The 20,508-nt window shown below is 48.9% G+C and overlaps 6 pseudogenes; 5 read left to right on the forward strand and 1 right to left on the reverse strand.

Moving 5' to 3' along the window:
* Positions 1 to 3,884: 3,884 nt before the first annotated feature.
* Positions 3,885 to 4,003, reverse strand: LOC143936883 (5S ribosomal RNA; annotated as a pseudogene).
* Positions 4,004 to 5,775: 1,772 nt separating this feature from the next.
* Positions 5,776 to 5,894, forward strand: LOC143936741 (5S ribosomal RNA; annotated as a pseudogene).
* Positions 5,895 to 6,215: 321 nt separating this feature from the next.
* Positions 6,216 to 6,334, forward strand: LOC143936351 (5S ribosomal RNA; annotated as a pseudogene).
* Positions 6,335 to 10,272: 3,938 nt separating this feature from the next.
* LOC143937095 (5S ribosomal RNA) lies at positions 10,273 to 10,391 on the forward strand (annotated as a pseudogene).
* Positions 10,392 to 15,773: 5,382 nt separating this feature from the next.
* LOC143936469 (5S ribosomal RNA) lies at positions 15,774 to 15,892 on the forward strand (annotated as a pseudogene).
* Positions 15,893 to 15,987: 95 nt separating this feature from the next.
* Positions 15,988 to 16,107, forward strand: LOC143936986 (5S ribosomal RNA; annotated as a pseudogene).
* Positions 16,108 to 20,508: the final 4,401 nt, after the last annotated feature.

Here is a 20,508-nt window from a genome sequence, read left to right on the forward strand (position 1 = left end):
GCTAAGCAGGGTTGGGACCTGGTTAGTACCGGGATGGGAGACCGCCTGGGATTTCTCGATGCCATAGGCTTTTTTTTTAAGTTGTTGGCATTGACTTAATTTTTTTTTTTTTTTTATTCTTTTATTAAGTATAAGTAGAACAACATAAATATAACAGTCAACCATACAGCATGACCCAGGGTCACAATTACATGGTAACAAAAAATAGGCAGCCAAATAACTCTGGGTTCTCAGAGGGGAGTCCTAGAGTTTCATGCAGAAAAGAGAGAAACCCAACCTCCGACATGTAGTACAGTATAACTAATGCAGCTCCGTTCGGACAAATGTAATCATGGAGAACAACTGGGACCACAGCGAGCCAGCTTATCATGACCTACGTGAACCAGAGTAAAATATGAGCCGGTCGTGTCCAGAACCCTGGGGTTCTTCTGGGTCCCAAAGGCTAGTAAGGAGACAAGGCATAGTCAAAAGGGAGGACGGGGGAAGAAGAGAGTGCAAAGACGGAGAGAGAAGAGGGGGGGGGTGGCGGCAGGGAAAAAAAGAAAAATAAAGACAAAAAGGGAAGGGGGGGAATGCCACCCAGGGCAGACTTGGCCTACGTAGGTAAACGTTAGATGTTCAGTCGTTTTCTGGGACAGGGGCGCTGCTCACCTCCCAAATGTAGTCTCAAGTACCAGTAAAATACCTCCAGGGCCTCCATGTAACACTAAATGCCTCTTCAGTGTTGTGAAGGGTGGCGGTCAATTCTTCCATCCGGAGAATATGATTGACTTTGGAATACCACAGCACCTTGGATGGGGGCTGAGGCTGCCTCCACAGTGTGGGAATGCAGGCCCGGGCGGCGTTCAGGAGTTGCATCGTGAGGGTTTTTTTGTATTTTCGAACAGGCTGTTTTTATTGTCCCGGTCACCTCCACCCAAAAGTTCCTCAAGGCCGGGCATGCCCAGAAAATGTGTCCCATGGTCCCCGTATCTGAATTGCACCTCCAACAAACATCCGGAATCGATCTATTCATTTTATTCAGAAGGTATGGGACTCTATACCAGCGTGAGACTATCTTGTATCCTGATTCTTGATATTGGTTTGCGATGGAAGCTTTATGTACTAATGTCAGGATATTCCCTATCTGTTGTGGGGTAAATGTGATGCCAAATGCAATCTCCCATTTGTGGATAAATGGTGGGGTCGACTCCTCCTCCTGACTACTTAATAGGTTGTACAGGAGGGAGAGGGTGTGTTGCACAGGTTCCTTTTTTTTTATTTGGCCGCGCAAACCGCCCAGAGCCCGTTTGCAATTGCTTGCCAGACCAAAGGACAAGGGGGGTCTGGGTCTCCCAGATCTGAGACAATACAACAGAGCGACTCTGCTAGCGAGAGTCGTTGATTGGCATTGTAATGGCCCACACAAGCAGTGGGTGGAGATGGAGATTGAGGATGGATCCATTCCCCTATTGACCTCCCCGTGGCTCCTGTCCTCCCTACCAAAAGACCTCAGAGGTCACCCCGTAGTGGGAGCTACGTTGGCTGTTGTGCGGAGGTTGTTCCGCTGCACACACATTGCTCCCTTGCCATCACCAATGACTCTGGTTATAGGTAATCCAGACTTCCCACCGGGATTTACCAACAAGAAACTGCGACAGTTGACAGTGGTGGGGAAACAGCGTCTGGGAGAGGTGTGGCCCACGGGAGGGCTCCCGACCACGTAAACTGTCGCCGAGCTTTCTGACCCTCCGCTTGACTTGTTTAGTGCTTATCAACTTCGTCACTTTCTTCTGGCCATACAAAGGGCCCCCTACACTCCTAGAGACCTGACACCCTATAAATCCATCTGTCACAAAAGGGAACCTGTGCGACACACCCTCTCCCTCCTGTACAACCTATTGAGTAGTCAGGAGGAGGAGTCGACCCCCACCATTTATCCACAAATGGGAGAGGGACTTAGGCATCACATTTACCCCACAACAGATAGGGAAGATCCTGACCTTAGTACATAAAGCTTCCATCGCAAACCAATATCAAGATACAAGATAGTCTCACGCTGGTATAGAGTCCCATACCTTCTGAATAAAATGGATAGATCGATCCCGGATGTTTGTTGGAGGTGAAATTCAGATATGGGGACCATGGGACACCTTTTCTGGGCATCCCCGACCTTGAGGAGCTTTTGGGTTCCCAGTAGCGTGCCTTCTACACTTGACCGAACAGCCTGTTCGAAAATACAAAAAAAAACCTCACGATGCAACTCCTGAATGCCGCCCGGGCCTGCATTCCCGCACTGTGGAGGCAGCCTCAGCCCCCATCCAAGGTGCTGTGGTATTCCAAAGTCAATCATATTCTCCGGATGGAAGAATTGACCGCCACCCTTCACAACACTGAAGAGGCATTTAGTGTTACATGGAGGCCCTGGAGGTATTTTACTGGTACTCGAGACTACATTCGGGAGGTGAGCAGTGCCTCTGTCCCAGAAAACGACTGAACATCTAACGTTTACCTACGTAGGCCATGTCTGCCCTGGGTGGCATTCCCCCCCCTCCCTTTTTGTCTTTATTTTTCTTTTTTTCCCCGCCGCCATCCCCCCACCTCCTCTCTCTCCGTCTTTGCACTCTCTTCTTCCCCCGTCCTCCCTTTTGACTATGCCTTGTCTCCTTACTAGCCTTTGGGACCCAGACCCCAGGGTTCTAGACATGACCGGCTCATATTGTACTCTGGTTCTCGTAGGTCATGATAAGCTGGCTCGCTGTGGTCCCAGTTGTTCTCCATGATTACATGTGTACGGAGCTGCACTAGTTATACTGTACTACATGTCGGAGGTGGGGTTTCTCTATTTTCTGCATGAAACTGTAGGACTCCCCTCTGAGAACCCAGAGTTATTTGGCTGCCTATTTTTTGTTACCATGTAATTGTGACCCTGGGTCATGCTGTATGGTTGACTGTTACATTTGTGTTTTTCTACTTATACTTAGTAAAAGAATAAAACAAAAAATAAAAAATAAGTCAATGCCAACAACTTAAAAAAAAAGCCTATGGCATCGAGAAATCCCAGGCAGTCTCCCATCCACGTACTAACCAGGTCCCAAACCTGCTTAGCCTCTGAGATCAAATGAGATTTGGCTCTTTCAGGGTGATGCAGCCATAGTAGATTTTTTCAGGCACGCTCAACCCTCTTGACAAACGCCAAGATGGTCACCTTGGGAAACAAACAAAAAAAACAAGTCAATGCCAACAACATAAAAAGAAGCCTACCGCACCTAGTATTTCCACGCGGTCTCCCATCCAGGTATTAACAAGGCGCGTCCCTTTCTAGCCTCTGAGATCAGCGGAGATTGGGCGCTTTCAGGGTGATGTGTCCATAGGCAATCTCTTTGGGCACTCTCATCCCTCTTGAAAAATGCCAAAACCCTGGGAAACAAGCGAAAAAAAACAGGTCAACGCCAACAACATAAAAAGAAGAATACGGCACCTGGTATTCCAAGGCCGTCTCCCATTCAAGTACTAACTAGGCCCAACCCTTCTTAGCCTCTGAGATCAGAAGAGATAGGGTGCTTTCAGGGTGATGTGGCTGTAAGCGATCTCTTTAGGCACTCTCAACCCTCTTGACAAATGGCAAGATGATCACTTTGGGAAACAAGCGAAAAAAACAGGTCAACACCAACAACATAAAAAGAAGCCTGCGGCATCTGGAAAACCCAGGCGGTCTCCCATCCAGGTACAAACCAGGCCCAACCCTGCTTAGCCTCTGAGACCAAGCGAGATTGGGCACTTTCAGGTTGTTGTGCTCGTAGGCAATTTCTTTGTGCACTCTCAACCCTCTTGACACATGCCAAGATGGTCACCTTGCGAAACAAGGGAAAATAAAACAGGTCAACGCCGACAACATAATGAGAAGCCTATGGCACCTGGTATTCCCAAGCTGTCTCCCATCCAGGAACTAACCAGGCCCATCGCTGCTTAGCCTTCGAGATCAGATGAGATTGGGCTCTTTCAGGGTGATTTGGCCGTAGGCACTCTCTTTGGGCACTCTGAAGCCTCTTGACAAAGGCCAAGATGGTCACCTTGGGAAACAAGCTAAAAAAAACAGGTCAAAGCCAACAACATAAAAAGAAGCCTACGGCATCCAGTATTCCCAGGCGATCTCCCAATCAAGACACTAACCAGACCAGATCCTTCTATGGCACCTGGTCTTCCCAGGCAGTCTCCCATCCAGGTACTAACCAGGCCTGACGCTGCTTAGCCTCTGAAATCAGACGAGATCGGGTGCTTTCAGGTTGATGTGGCCGTAAGCGTTCTCTTCAAGACACGCCCAACCCTCTTGACAAACGGCAAGATGGTCGCCTTGAGAAACAAGCAAAAAAAACAGGTCAAAGCCAACAACATAAAAAGAAGCCTATGGGCTTACAGTGGACCCTAAAAGATGGGACCCACTAGCTCTGTCATGGTTCGGACGCTGTAATGTGTTGAAGATGAACGCGTTGCCACGACTTCTGTATCTACTACAAGCCTTACCTATCAAAATACCCCAGACTTTCTTTCATGCGGTTCGCTCAATCTTTATCAAGTTCCTCTGGCGTGGAAAACATATGCGTATTGGTAGGGCAATGCTATTGCGACCGAAATTGCGGGGAGGTATTGGCTTCCCGGACCCTGCTCTATATTACACAGCGACGCACATGACACCGGTGTTGACTGGTGCCGGTGTTCTGCCATATACTGTCCGGCCATGATATAGTGTCTGCGCCGTACTGCGCATGCGCAGTACGGAGCAGACGAAGCTTCGGAGATTTTCATGCGCGGTGAGTGGAGGTGGTAGCCCCACCATCCAAGTGGACATAGGGTTGTGAATATTAGAGGGCCCCTCGCAGGCGAGCTTCGCTCGCCACGCTTCGGGCTTGGCCTCGCTGCGCATGCGCAGTACACAGCGGACACTATCCGATGGGGGACCATATGTGATAAGACACCGGCATGGGGAACTGAAGCTATGGGTCAAGCTAGAGCAGGAGATGGTGCGGGTTCCACTGGCTGGTCTGCCTTGGGCGGGGAGGCCATTGGAGCCCTGTGTGACTACTCACCCGTTAATTGGCCCCTCGCTCGCCGAGATGGATAGTTTTTTTCACCTTTCCCACCTGACTAACTTCCCTTCTCCTATGACCCCAATTATTGGACATCCTAGATTCCCTCCGGGCCTGTCTGACCAGGCCTTTACCAGGCAAGCCCCGAAAGGGCTTCTGAGAGAAGCCCTATTTCTTGGACCCACGGGCTTGATTCCCATGGGGACCATACTGCTAGAGCAAGTACCTGTTGCATTGGATATATATATATATATTGGACCTATATGTTTCAGGGTGGCCTGCATAAAGTGCCAGGCCACCCTGTCAAAGGCCTTCTCCACGTCCGTTGACAACATAAGCAAGGGCCTTCCCTGTACATGCGCCGCATGGATTAAATTGAGGACTCGGGCCGTATTGTCTCTAGCTTCCGACTTATTTTTATTTTTTTGCTTGTTTCCCAAGGTGACCATCTTGGCGTTTGTCAAGAGGGTTGAAAGTGCCTGAAGAGATTGCCTACAGGCACATCACCCTGAAAGCACCCGATCACGTTTGATGTTGGAAGCTAAGAAGAGTCAGGCCTTGTTAGTACCTGGAGGGGAGACCGCCTGGGAATACCAGGTGTCGTAGACTTCTTTTTATGTTGTTGGCGTTGACCTGTTTTTTTTCCACTTGTTTCCCAAAGTGACCATCTTGGTGTTTGTCAAGAGGGTTGAGAGTGCCTGAAGAGATTGCCTATGGCCACATCACTCTGAAAGCACCCAATCTCGTCTGACCTTGGAGGCTAAGAAGAGTCGGGCCTGGTTAGTACCTGGATGGGAGACCACCTGGGAATACCAGTTATTGTAGGCTTCTTTTTATGTTGTTGGCGTTGATTCGTTTTTTTTTTTTCGCTTGTTTCCCAAGGTGACCATCTTGGCATTTGTCAAGAGGGATGAGAGTGCCCAAAGAGATCGCTTACAGCAGCATCACCCTGAAAGAGCCCTATCTCTTCTCTTCTCTGAGGCTAAGAAGGGTTGGGCCTAGTTAGTACCTGGATGGGAGATGGCGTTGGAATACCAGGTGCCGTATTCTTCTTTTTATGTTGTTGACATTGACCTGTTTTTTTTCGCTTGTATCTCAAGGTGACTATCTTGGCATTTGTCAAGAGGGTTGAGAATGCCCAAAGAGATTGCCTATGGGCACATAACCCTGAAAGCGCCCGATCTCCTCTGATCTCAGAAGCTAAACAGGGTTGGGCCTTGCTAGTACCTGGATTGGAGACCACCTGGGAATACTAGGTGCTGTAGGCTTCTTTTTATGTTGTTGGCCTTGACCTGGTTTTTTTTTCACTTGTTTCCCAAGGTGACCATCTTGGCATTTGTCAAGAGGGTTGAGAGTGCCCAAAGAGATCACCTACGGCCCCATCACCCTGAAAGCGCCCAATCTCGTCTGATCTCGGATGCTAAACAGTGTCGGCCTGGTTAGTACCTGGATGGGAGACCGCCTGGAAATACCAGATGCCATAGGCTTTTTATTTTTTTTTTTTTTTTTTTTATTTAGTAGTATGCGACATACAATGCAAAGGCAACTTCACAGAATGTGTGATACAAATAGTTACAAAAAAACGATCATATTGCATGGATATCAGAGCCAATGGTAAGAAGTCCGAGGAGAATAGCACGTGTACAGCTTTGCGGTCATATCAAGATGAGATTAAAGCTCCATCTCGTTGGGATCCTCTACCACTTAAAATATTATTGATACTAGCCCTGCTACCTTCGAAGAGTTTAGATATCCATAGATAGAGGAAGAGTATTGTGTAGTAGTCAAATGGGGTCGGAACATACCATTTTCTTTTCCCTTTTTTGAGTTAAGAAGGGAAATAGTAGAACTGAAAGGAGGGAGAAGGGGAAAGAGAAGATTGGGGAAGGAAATGGCAGAAAAGGAAAAGAAGGGGTAAGGGGGTGTCGTGGGTAGAGTGGATAGGATGGGGTCCCCTCCCAGGGAGCAAGAGACGCCCTCGGCTCACCAGCTCATCAGCTGTCCAACGTTTGGAACAGCGATCTCCAACGATCACCATGAGCTTACTATGTCTCGCGGAGGTATTCTTCCGAAAAGCGAAACTGGGTCCAGTAGAACCATCTGTTCCCATGCTCCTCCATTTTATCCCTCATTGTGGCAGTCAGGTCTTCCATTCGTTCAATATCATTAACCCTTGCGAACCACTGGGTCACCATTGGAGCAGATTGCTCTTTCCACTGACTTGGGATGCAGGCCCTAGCTGCCTTGAGGAGATGTTTAAGTAAGGACTTATGATAACGCTTTATCGACATAGGAGTTAGATTGAGAAGAACTGCTGCGGGATCATTGGCTAAGGAAATGTCTGTGAACTTGTGGATGAGTCTCAGGACAGGCTGCCCGAATGTTTGTAATTTAGGGCATTCCCAGAAAATGTGGAGAATGGTGCCAGCCTGTTGCCCACAGCGACAGCAGCGGTCAGATTGACCGGGGAATATTTTGGCCAACACCACCGGTGTACAATACCAGCATGTGATCAGCTTATATGAGATCTCCTGATATTTACTGCAGAGTGACGACTTATGGGCGAAAAAGAGTATTCTGTCCTTCTGTGGTTTGGAGAATGTAGTTTGTAAGTCCCTTTTCCATTTAGCTAGGAAGGGTGGATCCGTGGAGGATTGTGCATCTGTCAGGATTAGGTAGGACCTAGAGAGGGAACCATGAATTGGGCCATCATCCAGGCAAAGTTCCTTGAAGGGGTGGAATTGTCTAGAGAAGAACGAATGGTTAGGTAGTGATCCGAGGAAATGGATTAGCTGTCTAGCTCTCCAGCTATCCAATGCAACAGGTACTTGCTCTAGCAGTATGGTTCCCATGGGAATCAAGCCTGTGGGTCCAAGAAATAGGGCTGCTCTCAGAAGCCCTTTCGGGGCTTGCCTGGTAAAGGCCTGGTCAGACAGGCCCGGAGGGAATCTAGGATGTCCAATAATTGGGGTCATAGGAGAAGGGAAGTTAGTCAGGTGGGAAAGGTAAAAAAAACTATCCATCTCGGCGAGCGAGGGGCCAATTAATGGGTGAGTAGTCACACAGGGCTCCAATGGCCTCCCCGCCCAAGGCAGACCAGCCAGTGGAACCCGCGCCATCTCCTGCTCTAGCTTGACCCATAGCTTCAGTTTCCCATGCCGGTGTCTTATCACATATGGTCCCCAATCGGATAGTGTCCGCTGTGTACTGCGCATGCGCAGTACACAGCAACACAGATTCCAAAAATTGCGAGCATGAACGGCACCTGCGCACTGAGTACAGGTTCTATCCCCACTATCCAAGTGGACATAGAGTAAGAATATAAAAGAGCCGAGCGCAGCGAAGCCAAGCCCGAAGCGTGGCGAGCGAAGCTCGCCTGCGAGGGGCCCTCTAACCACTTTCAGACCGGACCAATTTGCTGGTCAAAGACCAGACCACTTTTTGCGATTCGGCACTGCGTCGCTTTAACTGACAATTGCGCGGTCGTGCGACGTGGCTCTCAAACAAAATTAACGTCCTTTTTTTCCCACAAATAGAGCTTTCTTTTGGTGGTATTTGATCACCCCTGCGGTTTTTATTTTTTGCGCTATAAACAAAAATAGAGCGACAATTTTGAAAAAAACGCATTATTTTTTACTTTTTGTTATAATAAATATCCCCCAAAAATATATAAAAAAACATTTTTTTCCCTCAATTTAGGCCAATACGTATTCGTCTACATATTTTTGGTAAAAAAAATCGCAATAAGCGATTATTGATTGGTTTGCGCAAAAGTTATAGCGTTTACAAAATAGGGATAGTTTTATAGCATTTTTATTAATAATTTTTTATTATTTTATTTTTACTAGTAATGGCGGCGATCTGCGATTTTTATTGTGACTGCGACATTGTCGGGGACCCATCGGACATTTTTGACACATTTTTGGGACCATTGTCATTTATACAGTAATCACTGCTATATAAATGCAGTGATTCCAGTGTAAATGACACTGGCAGTGAAAGGGTTAACCAGTGAGTGGCAGTGTAGGGGTTAAGTGTTCCTAGGAGAGTGTTACTAACTGTGGGGGGGTTGGGCTTTCATTTAGTGTACACTGATCTCTGCTCCAATCACATGGAGCAGAGATCAGCGTCACTAGTTGCTAGGCAGAATGAGAAAATGTTGTTTATACAGCATTTCCTCACTTCCGCCGCTCCGTGAGACGATCGCGGGGATGCCCGCGGCGATCGAGTCCGCGGGTCCCGCGACCGGACTCACGGGGGTCCCGACCAGCGCGGGAGCGCGCCGCCGGCGGCGCGCTCCCGATGGCACGGCGGCAACGAATATTGGACGTACATGTACGCCAATATGCCTGCCCGTGCCATGCTGTCGACGTACATCGTCGTGCGCTGGTCGGGAAGTGGCTAATATTCACAACCCTATGTCCGCTTGGATGGTGGGGCTACCACCTCCACTCACCGCGCAGGAGCCGTTCAGCTTCGGAGTACACAGCGGACACTATATCATGGCCGGACAGTATATGGCAGAACACCGGCACCAGTCAACCACCGGTGTCATGTGCCTCGCTGTGTAATATAGAGCAGGGTCCGGGAAGCCAATACCTCCCCGCAATTTCGGTCGCAATAGCATTGTCCTACCAATACGCATATGTTTTCCGCGCCAGAGGAACTTGATAAAGATTGAGCGAACCGAATGAAAGAAAGTCTGGGGTATTTTGATAGGTAAGGCTTGTAGTAGATACAGAAGTCGTGGCAACGCGTTCATCTTCAACACATTACAGCGTCCGAACCATGACAGAGCTAGTGGGTCCCATCTTTTAAGGTCCGCTGTAAGCCCATAGGCTTCCTTTTATGTTGTTGGCTTTGTCTGTTGTTCTCAAGGCGACCATTTGGCGTTTGTCAAGAGGGTTAGGCGTGTCTCGAAGAGAACGCTTACGGCCACATCAACCTGAAAGCACCCGATCTCGTCTGATTTCAGAGGCTAAGCAGCGTCAGGCCTGGTTAGTACCTGGATGGGAGACTGCCTGGGAAGACCAGGTGCCATAGAAGGATCTGGTCTGGTTAGTGTCTTGATTGGGAGATCGCCTGGGAATACTGGATGCCGTAGGCTTCTTTTTATGTTGTTGGCTTTGACCTGTTTTTTTTAGCTTGTTTCCCAAGGTGACCATCTTGGCCTTTGTCAAGAGGCTTCAGAGTGCCCAAAGAGAGTGCCTACAGCCAAATCACCCTGAAAGAGCCTAATCTCATCTGATCTCGGAGGCTAAGCAGCGATGGGCCTGGTTAGTACCTGGATGGGAGAAAGCTTGGGAATACCAGGTGCCGTAGGCTTCTCATTATGTTGTCGCGTTGACCTGTTTTTTTTCCCTTGTTTCCCAAGGTGACCATCTTGGCATGTGTCAAGAGGGTTGAGAGTGCACAAAGAAATTGCCTATGGGCACAACACCCTGAAAGCGCCCAATCTCGTTTGGTCTCAGAGGCTAAGCAGGGTTGGGCCTGGTTTGTACCTGGATGGGAGACCGCCTGGGTTTTCCAGATGCCGCAGGCTTCTTTTTATGTTGTTGGTGTTGACCTGTTTTTTTCGCTTGTTTCCCAAAGGGATCATCTTGGCATTTGTCAAGAGGGTTGAGAGTGCCTAAAGAGATCGCTTACAGCCACATCACCCTGAAAGCACCCTATCTCTTCTGATCTCAGAGGCTAAGAAGGGTTGGGCCTAGTTAGTACTTGAATGGGAGACGGCCTTGGAATACCAGGTGCCGTATTCTTCTTTTTATGTTGTTGGCGTTGACCTGTTTTTTTTCGCTTGTTTCCCAGGGTGACTATCTTGGCATTTTTCAAGAGGGATGAGAGTGCCCAAAGAGATTGCCTATGGGCACATCCCCCTGAAAGCGCCCAATCTCTGCTGATCTCAGAGGCTAGAAAGGGTCGCGCCTTGTTAATACCTGGATGGGAGACCGCCTGGAAATACTAGGTGCGGTAGGCTTCTTTTTATGTTGTTGGTGTTGACTTGTTTTTTTTGTTTGTTTCCTAAGGTGACCATCTTGGCATTTGTCAAGAGGGTTGAGCGTGCCTGAAAAAATCTACTATGGCTGCATCACCCTGAAAGAGCCAAATCTCATTTGATCTCAGAGCAGGGCCGGCGCTACCACTAGGCGAAGTAGGCAGCCGCCTAGGGCGCACTACCACCTAGGGCGCAACTACGGCCTCTGCCCAGTGTGAGCTCCTCTTCTGCTCTCTCGCCCCCCCTGTGGTGTTCCACCGGCGCCACCAATCCCCCATGTTTCCCGCTGAGCGCCCCACCGTACTCATCTCACAGCGCCGCTCCGGGACTCCTTTGCTCCAGCCTGTCCCTCTGGAGCTGCGCTGTGTGTCTGTGTGAGTGCAGTGGAGGGGCGGGGCTCGGCGGAGATGGGAGCTTCGAGAGGTCGGTCAGCTGACCTCCTGCCCGGCGGGGACATCATGGAGCGGGGTTGACGGCGCTGGCCTGGTCCCGGCGGGGATATGATGGAGGCGGAGCGGATGGATGGCGCTGGTGTGGCCCCGGCGGAGCGGGTGGACGGCGCTGGTGTGGCCCCGGCGGAGCGGATGGATGGCGCTGGCGTGGCCCCGGTGGAGCGGGTGGACGGCGCTGGCAGTGCGGAGGAGTCGGAGAGGCCCGGTGGGATGATGGTCGCTGAAGGCAGCATCAAAGAGCAGAGGTAAGGAGGAGGATGGATCCATTGAGCTGTATGGAGGGGGTTTGTGTGTGAGTAATGCAGGAAGTAGGAGTCAGGTAGGTCAGTGTGATGTGTGTCAGTGTCATGCCAGTGTGGTGTGTCTGTGTATGTGTCATGTCAGTGTGATGTGTCTGTGTATGTGTCATGTCAGTGTGATGTGTCTGTGTATGTGTCATGCCAGTGTGATGTGTTTGTGTATGTGTCATGTCAGTGTGATGTGTCTGTGTATGTGTCATGTCAGTGTGATGTGTCTGTGTATGTGTCATGTCAGTGTGATGTGTCTGTGTATGTGTCATGTCATTGTGATGTGTCTGTGTATGTGTCATGCCAGTGTGATGTGTCAGTGTATGTGTCGTGTCAGTGTATGTGTCATGTCAGTGTAATGTGTCAGTGTATGTGTCATGTCAGTGTGATGTGTCAGTGTATGTGTCATGTCAGTGTGATGTGTCTGTGTATGTGTCATGTCAGTGTATGTGTCATGTCAGTGTGATGTGTCTGTGTATGTGTCATGCCAGTGTGATGTGTCTGTGTATGTGTCATGCCAGTGTGATGTGTCAGTGTATGTGTCATGCCACTGTATGTGTCATGCCAGTGTGATGTGTCGTGTCAGTGTATGTGTCGTGTCAGTGTAATGTGTCAGTGTATGTGTCGTGTCAGTGTATGTGTCATGTCAGTGTATGCGTCAGTGTATGCGTCAGTGTATGCGTCAGTGCCATTTTATGTGTCAGGGTATGTGTTTTCAGGGTATGTGTTTTCAGAGTATGTGTTTTCAGGGTATGTGTTTTCAGGGTAGGTGTCAGCGTGATGGTCAGTGTAGGTGTCAGCGTGATGGTCAGTGTAGGTGTCAGCGCGATGGTCAGTGTAATTGGCAGTGTAGGTGCCAGGTGGGTTGGTGTAGGTGCCAGGTGGGTCGGTGTAATTATCAGGTGGGTCAGTGTAGGGGTCAATGTGATGTGAGTAGTGCAGGAAGTAGGAGTCAGGTGGATTAGTTTATGTGTCAGGGGGTCAGTGTAGGGGTCAGATAGGTCATGTGTAGCAAGGGCAGGTGGAGTCATGGGCGCAGCCGGGGGGGGGTGGCAAAATTAGGTTTTCGCCTAGGGTGTCAATGATCCTTGCACCAGCCCTGTCTCAGAGGCTAAGCAGGGTTGGGACCTGGTTAGTACCGGGATGGGAGACCGCCTGGGATTTCTCGATGCCATAGGCTTTTTTTTTAAGTTGTTGGCATTGACTTATTTTTTTTTTTTTGTTTTATTCTTTTATTAAGTATAAGTAGAACAACATAAATATAACAGTCAACCATACAGCATGACCCAGGGTCACAATTACATGGTAACAAAAAATAGGCAGCCAAATAACTCTGGGTTCTCAGAGGGGAGTCCTAGAGTTTCATGCAGAAAAGAGAGAAACCCAACCTCCGACATGTAGTACAGTATAACTAATGCAGCTCCGTTCGGACAAATGTAATCATGGAGAACAACTGGGACCACAGCGAGCCAGCTTATCATGACCTACGTGAACCAGAGTAAAATATGAGCCGGTCGTGTCCAGAACCCTGGGGTTCTTCTGGGTCCCAAAGGCTAGTAAGGAGACAAGGCATAGTCAAAAGGGAGGACGGGGGAAGAAGAGAGTGCAAAGACGGAGAGAGAAGAGGGGGGGATGGCGGCAGGGAAAAAAAGAAAAATAAAGACAAAAAGGGAAGGGGGGGAATGCCACCCAGGGCAGACTTGGCCTACGTAGGTAAACGTTAGATGTTCAGTCGTTTTCTGGGACAGGGGCGCTGCTCACCTCCCAAATGTAGTCTCAAGTACCAGTAAAATACCTCCAGGGCCTCCATGTAACACTAAATGCCTCTTCAGTGTTGTGAAGGGTGGCGGTCAATTCTTCCATCCGGAGAATATGATTGACTTTGGAATACCACAGCACCTTGGATGGGGGCTGAGGCTGCCTCCACAGTGTGGGAATGCAGGCCCGGGCGGCGTTCAGGAGTTGCATCGTGAGGGTTTTTTTGTATTTTCGAACAGGCTGTTTTTATTGTCCCGGTCACCTCCACCCAAAAGTTCCTCAAGGCCGGGCATGCCCAGAAAATGTGTCCCATGGTCCCCGTATCTGAATTGCACCTCCAACAAACATCCGGAATCGATCTATTCATTTTATTCAGAAGGTATGGGACTCTATACCAGCGTGAGACTATCTTGTATCCTGATTCTTGATATTGGTTTGCGATGGAAGCTTTATGTACTAATGTCAGGATATTCCCTATCTGTTGTGGGGTAAATGTGATGCCAAATGCAATCTCCCATTTGTGGATAAATGGTGGGGTCGACTCCTCCTCCTGACTACTTAATAGGTTGTACAGGAGGGAGAGGGTGTGTTGCACAGGTTCCTTTTTGTGACAGATGGATTCATAGGGCGTCAGGTCTCTAGGAGTGTAGGGGGCCCTTTGTATGGCCAGAAGAAAGTGACGAAGTTGATAAGCATTAAACAAGTCAAGCGGAGGGTCAGAAAGCTCGGCGACAGTTTGCGTGGTCGGGAGCCCTCCCGAGGACCACACCTCTCCCAAACGCTGTTTCCCCACCACTGTCAACTGTCGCAGTTTCTTGTTGGTAAATCCCGGTGGGAAGTCTGGATTACCTATAACCGGAGTCATTGGTGACGGCAGGGGAGCAATGTGTGTGCAGCGGAACAACCTCCGCACAACAGCCAACGTAGCTCCCACTACGGGGTGATCTCTGAGGTCTTTTGGTAGGGAGGACAGGAGCCACGGGGAGGTCAATAGGGGAATGGATCCATCCTCAATCTCCATCTCCACCCACTGCTTGTGTGGGCCATTACAATGCCAATCAACGACTCTCGCTAGCAGAGTCGCTCTGTTGTATTGTCTCAGATCTGGGAGACCCAGACCCCCCTTGTCCTTTGGTCTGGCAAGCAATTGCAAACGGGCTCTGGGCGGTTTGCGCGCCCAAATAAAGTCCCGGAGCAGCACCTGCAGATGTCTGAAAAAGATTGGGGGTAACCGGATCGATAATGTCTGGAACAAGTATAAGATCCGCGGGAGGGCCGTCATTTTGAATGCATTACAGCGCCCGAACCAGGTCAGTGTTAAATCATGCCAGTTTCCCAAATCAGATTTCAGTCTATTCAGGAGAGGAAGAAAATTAAGCGGGTACAATTGCACCAAATCCGCTGCGATGTCAACGCCCAGGTAACGTATAGATTTTTCAGCTCAGTAGAATGGAAAAGCGGAGCATAGCCTCTTGGCCTCACCATCCGGGACCGATATATTCAATACAGCCGATGGTGCAATTGATTTTATAGTTTGATAGGCTGCCGTATCGCCGGAGAGCCACGAGTATATTGGGAAGCGAAATGTGTGGATTGGAGACGAAAAAAATTAGATCGTCAGCGTACGCCGCAATTTTGTGGTGTGCCGAGGGTTTGGATATGCCAGTAATATTCGGGTCATTCCGAACGTGACACATAAGTGGTTCCAGTGTCAGAATAAAAATTAGGGGAGACAGAGGGCACCCCTGCCTCGTCCCATTAGTGATGGGGAAAGAGTCCGAGCACTCTGAAAGCACCCAATCTCGTCTGATCTTGGAGGCTAAGAAGAGTCAGGCCTGGTTAGTACCTGGATGGGAGACCACCTGGGAATACCAGTTATTGTAGGCTTCTTTTTATGTTGTTGGCCTTGATTCGTTTTGTTTTTTTTTCGCTTGTTTCCCAAGGTGACCATCTTGGCATTTGTCAAGAGGGTTGAGAGTGCCCAAAGAGATTGCCTATGGGCACATAAGCCTGAAAGCGCCCGATCTCCTCTGATCTCAGAGGCTAAACAGGGTCGGGCCTTGCTAGTACCTGGATTGGAGACCACCTGGGAATACTAGGTGCTGAAGGCTTATTTTTATGTTGTTGGCGTTGACTTGTTTTGTTTTTGTTTGTTTGTTTACCAAGGTGACCATCTTGGTGTTTGTCAAGAGGGTTGAGAGTGCTTGAAGAGCTCGCCTATGGCCACATAACCCTGAAAGCACCAGATCTCGTCTGATCTCAGAGACTAAACAGGGTCGGGCCTTGTTAATACCTGGATGGGAGACCACCTGGGAATACTAGGTGCTGTAGACTTCTTCTCATGTTGTTGGCGTTGACTTGATTTTTTTGTTTGTTTCCCAAGGTGACCATATTGGCGTTAGTCAAGGTTGAGAGTGCCTGAAGAAATCTCCTACGGCCACACCACCCTAAAAGAGCCCAATCTCATCTGATCTCAGAGGCTAAGCAGGGTTGGGACCAGTTTAGTACCTGGATGGGAGACCGCCTGGGATTTCCAGATGCCGTAGGCTTCTTTTTATGTTGTGGCCGTTGACCTATTTTTTTCCGCTTGTTTCCAAGGTGACCATCTTGGTGTTTGTCAAGAGAGTTGAGAGTGCCTGAAGATATCGGCTACGGCCACATCGCCCTGAATCTGTTCCATCTCGTCTGATCTTGGAGGCTAAGCAGGGTCAGGCCTGGTTAATGCCTGGATGGGAAACCGCCTGGGAATACCAGGTGTCGTAGGCTTCTTTTTTTTTTCAAATATAATTTTTTCTCCAAATAGGGGAAGACGGTCCCCCGAGTACATAATGCAACAGAGAAATACAGAGCAAAAAGCAGCTGAACAATACTTGATACAGGTATATTCGCAACTGTGAGTCTGCCTTCCATCAATCACAATGATTCGAGGCACGGATAAAGTACTGTACCAAGATCCAGGGTCACACAAACCCCCAGGTCCCTCCGGCATAATCCATCCAGAGGGGGGTGTGGGGCCGTCATTCCCAATTTTCCACTCTTTCCAAAAGAGAGAGGGGGTGGAGGGGGTGAGAGATAGGGGAGGAAGGCAGAAAAGAGAAGGGTTGAAAGATCAGAAAAGGAGAAGAGGGGACGAGACACGATGGCAGCCACTGTCCAAGGGGCCAGTCAAGGAAAGCTCAGAGCACTAAGGCGATAGCAGGCGACATCCTTCCAGTGAGAATATAAAGGTATTCCAGATGTCTCAGGTTTGTTTAAAAAATTCTTGTATACCTTGTGATGTGAGGATCAAGTCCTCCATTTTTTTTAATGTCCTCTATTTTCTTAAGCCAGTGAGTAATGAAAGGGGGGGAACATTTTTTCCAATAGAGAGGGATGCAGGATTTCGCCGCATTTATCACATGACGTAAAATAGATTTTTTTGTACTTCTTAATGGGAATCTGTGAATGGTGCAAGAGAAAGAATGCAGCCTCTTCCTGGATGGAGAAGTCTGTGAATTTTTGTGTTATGCATCGGATCTCTGTCCAGAAGTCCACCAAGCTGAGGCAGGACCAAAAAATGTGCAGCAACGTGCCCTCTTCTTCTCCACACCTCCAGCATATGTTCGAGGAAGAGGAGAAACATTTCTGCAGCTTTGATGGTGTCAAATACCACCTGGTGAGAAGTTTAAAATTCGTCTCCTGTATCTTCGTGCACAGCGACATTTTGAGAGCCAAAGTGATAATGCGTTGTCTCTGTGCTGGGGAAAATTAGCAATTAAGGTCCTTTTCCCAGTTGGACAGACAGGTTAAGTGTGGGTAATCTGTTTGAGAGAGAATGTGGGCCAAAGGGCCTTCGCTCCTGCATAGAGTCTCAAACTCCGTCTGAGGGCGGGCGAACGTTTGAGGATTGGGGATGGAATGGAGAAAATGATGTCGTTGCGCCGCTCTCCAAAAAGGCAGTTGGAAAAGCCCTGTCGGATCTGTTAGGGTTGAGAAAGAAGGCCATTTTCCATCAATGACGAATTTAGACGCATTGTCTAGGTTGGAATTTCTAAGTGGGTCCCCAGTTCAAAGGTTGGATGGCCACGTATAGGGAATAGGGGGGAAGTCAAAGACGTGAGTGTGTTTTGGGTAGCGATCAGGTGACTGACTTTCAACTAAGCCCCTATAGTGGGATGTGACATAAATTCTGTGGGTAAATACTTATAGCACTACATGGCGCTTCTTAGCGGAATTCGGGAGTGAGCTTAGAAAGTTTGTTTCGATTCCAGTCCAATACACGGCCCAGATGGGAGGCCAGGTAGTAGCGTCGCAAGTTAGGGAGAACCAACCCTCCCTGTTGTTTAGACAATGTCAGCTGTGACCGCTTAAGTCTGGCATTTTTGTGGGCCCAGTTAAATTGAGTGAGCAAGGATTGAGCTTGCTTAAAAAACAGGACTGGAATCTGGATCGGGAGAGCTTGGAAAAGATAAGTAAATTTAGGGAGTATGTTCATTTTAATGAGATTGCATCTGCTGAACCAGGAATGGAGGCCAGAATGCCACCCGTGAAGCAAACTGCGGATCTTAGTGACAAGGGGTGGGGGGAAGTTCAACATAAACGTACGCGCGATGTCCGGTGGAATGTAAGTACGTGAGTATATCTTACTTATCCATGCCAGCATCCGTTCACTCAGACCTATATGGCAAAGGACCGAGAACATTAATGTCCATTTGACCCGATCAAAAGCCTTCTCGGCATCAGTACTCATGAAAAGACAAGGGGTCCCAGATGACTTTGCTTTACGGATCAGGGTAAGCACCTTAGTGGTGTTGTCCTTATCTTCCCTGGTGGGAATAAAACCTAACTGGTCAATATGTATAAGGGACTACAAGTGATGTGCCAATCACGTGGCGAGGAGTTAGAGAATAGTTTTAGGACCGAATTTTGGAGGGAAATGGGTCTGTAGCTTCCACATAGGCCCGGGTCTTTGCCCTCCTTAGGTATCAACGAGATGTGGGCTCTAAGGGTATCCTCAGGAAAATCCCCATTTGAGCTCAGAGTATTAAATAAATTCACCAAGCGCGGGCCGAGAATAGGGAGGAAGGTCTTAAAGTATTGTGCGGTATATCCGTCAGGGCCCGGAGCCTTACCCACCTTCGGAGGTCCCACGGCCGTCTGGACTTCTTCCAGTGTGATCGGGTCCTCCAAGTACTCCCGTGATTCCGATGAGAGGGTTGGTAGACCAGAACCGGTTACATATCTGTCTATATTGTCCTGTCCAGACCCTGAATCGGGCAGGTTGTAGAGATCAGAGTAACATTTTTCAAAGACTTCAACTATTTGGGTTGGGGTAGAGGCCCTCTGGCCATTCTCATCTATCAACTGTGGTATGTAAGAGCCAGATTTCAACTCCTTTACCGACCTGGCTAAGATTTTTCTGCATTTGTCCTCTGACTCCTACGTCAGTTTACGACAGAACTGGAGTGCCGCTTTCGCTTTATAATGGAGAAGGACAGCAATATGGGTATGGAGTGTCCCCAATTCAATCTCTAAGGTCCGTAAGGGGGTATGTTTATGTTTCGCTTCCACAGAGGCAAGTTCACGAAACAGATTAGCAAGCTGTTCCTGATAAGTACCCTGCGGAGTACTGACTTGTGAGCCTCCCAAATTATCCCCGGGTCACAGTCCTGCTTTAGTTTTCTTGGAAATAAAGGTCCAATTCCCTGGTCACATCTGCTAAAACTTCCGGTATCTGGATGAGGCTCTCATTAAGGTGCCAGAATAGAGACCTAGGTGAGGGGTAGGGAGCGAGGAGCAAGAGGCAGAAGTGTCAACCGATGGCGAAAGGGGACATTAAAGTCCCCACCTAATATCAATTGGCCCTCCCGAAAGTCACATAATCTGTGCAGGGTAGTTCTGAGGAACGTGTCTTGGTGATCATTGGGAGCGTACACAGTGGCAAATGTAAAAAGGCGCTCTCCAATGTGGCCCCTAAGAAAAAGATATTGGCCCCCAGGGTCCACCAGAGAATCCTGGAGAACCCAGGGGAGCCTGCTAGAGATCAGAATGGAGAGGAGGGGTTAGTAGAGTGGTAGACCTTAGGGAAGGATCTCGACCATAGAAAGGGGAGGCTAGTATTTTTAAAATGTGTTTCTTGTATAAAGGCCACATCAGTACAGGATGTGTTCAGTTTTCCCAGGAGGATCCACCGTTTTTCAGGGGAGTTCAGTCCCTTAACGTTTAGAGAGGTGACCTTGACTGAGTCTCCCATCGCTCCTCGGGGAGGGGGAGGGGGACGTCAGAGAAAAGCAAAGAAAGTTGAACCAAGGTAGGTTTTGGGTAGGTAATGCATGGCGGGAACTAAGGGGGAGAAAGGAAGGGCAAATGGAAGGAAAGGTAAAGGGAAAAAGAGGCCGGGCACCCCAACCCCAGGGGGAGAGGGAAATTAAGGGTTGTCCGCACTCAACAGTACAGGAAGGGTATACTAAAACAGCACAATTATGCTATAGCGCTTACCAGATGTACACTGGGTTTAAAGCGCTGTCCTACTTGGGTTATTGGGTAGACAGGTCGGAGAGGGAGCCCCCGAATCCTAGTCCCCCCAGTCCCGGCAGTGGTAAATGTCACGTCTGATACCGCTATGCAAATAAAAGACAATCAGTAACATCAAAGAAACAAAAAACAATAGTATAACCAAAACAGAGGTAGAGCATATAACTGTCAGCACTGAGGGGTCTCCTCGGCTCGCCCTAAACATAGGCATGCACGAGGGAGCCCGTCACAACAGAAAAGGCATCACAGAATGGGATCCACCACCCCCCATCCCATACCCCTAAAGTACATGCAGTCCCCGAACAAATGCATTTCTCCCTTTGGCAGATTGTCCTCTCCTTACCCCCTCTCCCCTGTCCACGCCCCGGGGGGAAAAGGGGCAGGGAAGGGGGGAAAGGGGGAGTGGAAGGGGGGAAAGGGGGAGTGGAAGGGGGAAA

The sequence above is a fragment of the Lithobates pipiens genome, unplaced genomic scaffold, assembly GCF_037356315.1.
Source record: "Lithobates pipiens isolate NorthernLeopardFrog02 unplaced genomic scaffold, aLitPip1_a1.2 Scaffold_28, whole genome shotgun sequence".
Taxonomy (NCBI): domain Eukaryota; kingdom Metazoa; phylum Chordata; class Amphibia; order Anura; family Ranidae; genus Lithobates; species Lithobates pipiens.